Source organism: Pelecanus crispus, chromosome Z (genome assembly GCF_030463565.1).
Source record: "Pelecanus crispus isolate bPelCri1 chromosome Z, bPelCri1.pri, whole genome shotgun sequence".
NCBI classification, from domain to species: domain Eukaryota; kingdom Metazoa; phylum Chordata; class Aves; order Pelecaniformes; family Pelecanidae; genus Pelecanus; species Pelecanus crispus.
This window is the reverse complement of record NC_134676.1, coordinates 24,919,964-24,922,305: the sequence shown is the minus strand read 5'-3', so window position 1 is coordinate 24,922,305 and position 2,342 is coordinate 24,919,964.

Genomic DNA, 2,342 nt, shown 5'->3' with positions numbered 1-2,342 from the left:
TCTCAACACAAGCCGTGGCCCAACGGACCTGAAAGTATAAAAATGATCTTTGTATAGCAAGATTCTAGTTCAAGAGGTAGTTTATAGTAAACATTAAGAAAAAGGCAACAGACCTTTAATAACTACAGAATATTTTCAGAAGCAAGAACCAAGTCCTTTTTAGAGCCATAGCTTGTCCAGCAGGACCATGCACAGCCACTACCATTGTCAACTACACAATCATAGAATTGTTTAGCTTGGAAAAGACCTTTAAGATCATCCAGTCCAACCATTAACCTAACACTACTAAGTCCACCACTAAACCATTTAAGGGTAGAGTAATAATTTCATGCTTCCTGGCTTGGTGACTAGATTATTTTTTAATGAAAGTAAAAACTAGGAATCATTAAGGTTGGAAAGGACCGCTAAGATTATCAGTCCAACCATCCACCCAACACCACCATGCCTACTAAACCATGTCCCAAAGTGCCACATCTACCCGTTTTTTGAACACCTCCAGCGATGGTGACTCCACCACCTCTCTGGGCAGCCTGTTCCAATGCTTGACCACCCTTTCCGTAAAGAAATTTCTCCTAATTTCCAGCCTAAACCTCCCCTGGTGCAGCTTAAGCCCATTTCCTCTTGTCCTATTGCTAGTTACTTGGGAGAAGAGACCAACACCCACCTCACTACAACCTCCTTTCAGGTAGTTGTAGAGAGCAATAAGGTCTCCCCTCAGCCTCCTCTTCTCCAGGCTAAACAACCCCAGTTCCCTCAGCCGCTCCTCATAAGGCCTGTGCTCCAGACCCTTCACCAGCTTTGTTGCCCTTCTCTGAACACGCTCCAGCACCTCAATGTCTTTCTTGTAGTGAGGGGCCCAAAACTGGACACAGTATTTGAGGTGTGGCCTCACCAGTGCCGAGTACAGGGGGACAATCACTTCCCTGCTCCTGCTGGCCACACTATTCCTGACACAAGCCAGGATGCTGTTGGCCTTCTTGGCCACCTGGGCACACTGCTGGCTCATGTTCAGCGGGCTGTCAACCAACACCCCTAGGTCCTTTTCTGCCAGGCAGCTTTCCAGCCACTCTTCCCCAAGCCTGTAGCATTGCATGGAGTGGTTGTAACCCAAGTGCAGGACCTGGCATATAATTGACCTGGGCCCATCGTTCCAGCCTGTCCAGGTCCCTCTGCAGGGCCATCCTACCCTCCAGCAGATCGACACTCCCACCCAGTTTGGTGTCATCTGCGAACTTAGTGAGGGTGCACTCAATCCCCTCATCCAGATCACTGATAAAGATATTAAACAAGACTGGCCCCAAAACTGAGCCCTGGGGAACACTGCTCGTGACTCACTGCCAACTGGATTTAACTCCATTCACCACAACTCTCTGGGCTCGGTCATCCAGCCAGCTTTTTACCCAGTGAAGAGTACACCTGCCTAAGCCATGAGCTGCCAGTTTCCTTAGGAGAATGCTGTGGGAGATGGTGTCAAAGGCTTTACTGAAGTCCAGGTAGATGACATCCACAGCCTTTTCCTCATCCACTAGACGGGTCACAGAAGGAGATCAGGCTGGTTGAGCAGGACCTGCCTTTCATAAACCCATGCTGGCTGGGCCCGATCCCCTGGTTGACCTGCACATGCCTGTTGAGTGTACTCAAGATGAACCACTCCATAATCTTCCCCAGCACTGAGGCCTGTAGTTCCCCGGACCTTCTTTCCCAGGCGTCTTGTAGACGGGTGTCACATTGGCAAGCCTCCAGTCATCAGGGACCTCCCCTCTTAACCAGGACTGCTGATAGATGATGGAGAGTGGCTTGGCAAGCTCCTCTGCCAGCTCCCTCAGTACTCTTGGGTGGATCCCATCCGGCCCCATAGACTTGTGAGTGTCCAGGTGGCGTAGCAGGTCATTAAGTGCTTCCTCCTGGATTATGGGGGCTTCATTCTGCTCCCCATCCCTGTCTTCCAGCTCAGGGGGCTGAATATCCTGGGGATAACTGGTCTGGCTATTAAAGACAGAGGCAAAGCAGCATTAAGTACCTCAGCCTTTTCCTCATCCTTGGTGGCAATGTTCCCCTCTGCATCCAATAAAGGATGGAGATTCTCTTTGGCTCTCTTTTTGTTATTAATGTATTTGTAGAAACATTTTTAATAATTTCTTACAACAGTGGCCATACTGAGTTCTAGCTGGGCTTTTGCCTTTCTAATTTCCTCTCTGCATGACCTAACGAGCTCCCTGTACTCTTCTTGAGTTGCCTGCCTCTTCTTCCAAAGGTGGTAAACTCTCCTTTTTTTCTTGAGCAAAAGCTCCCTGTTCAGCCAGGCCGGTCATCTTCCCTGCTGGTATGTCTAATTTTAAATA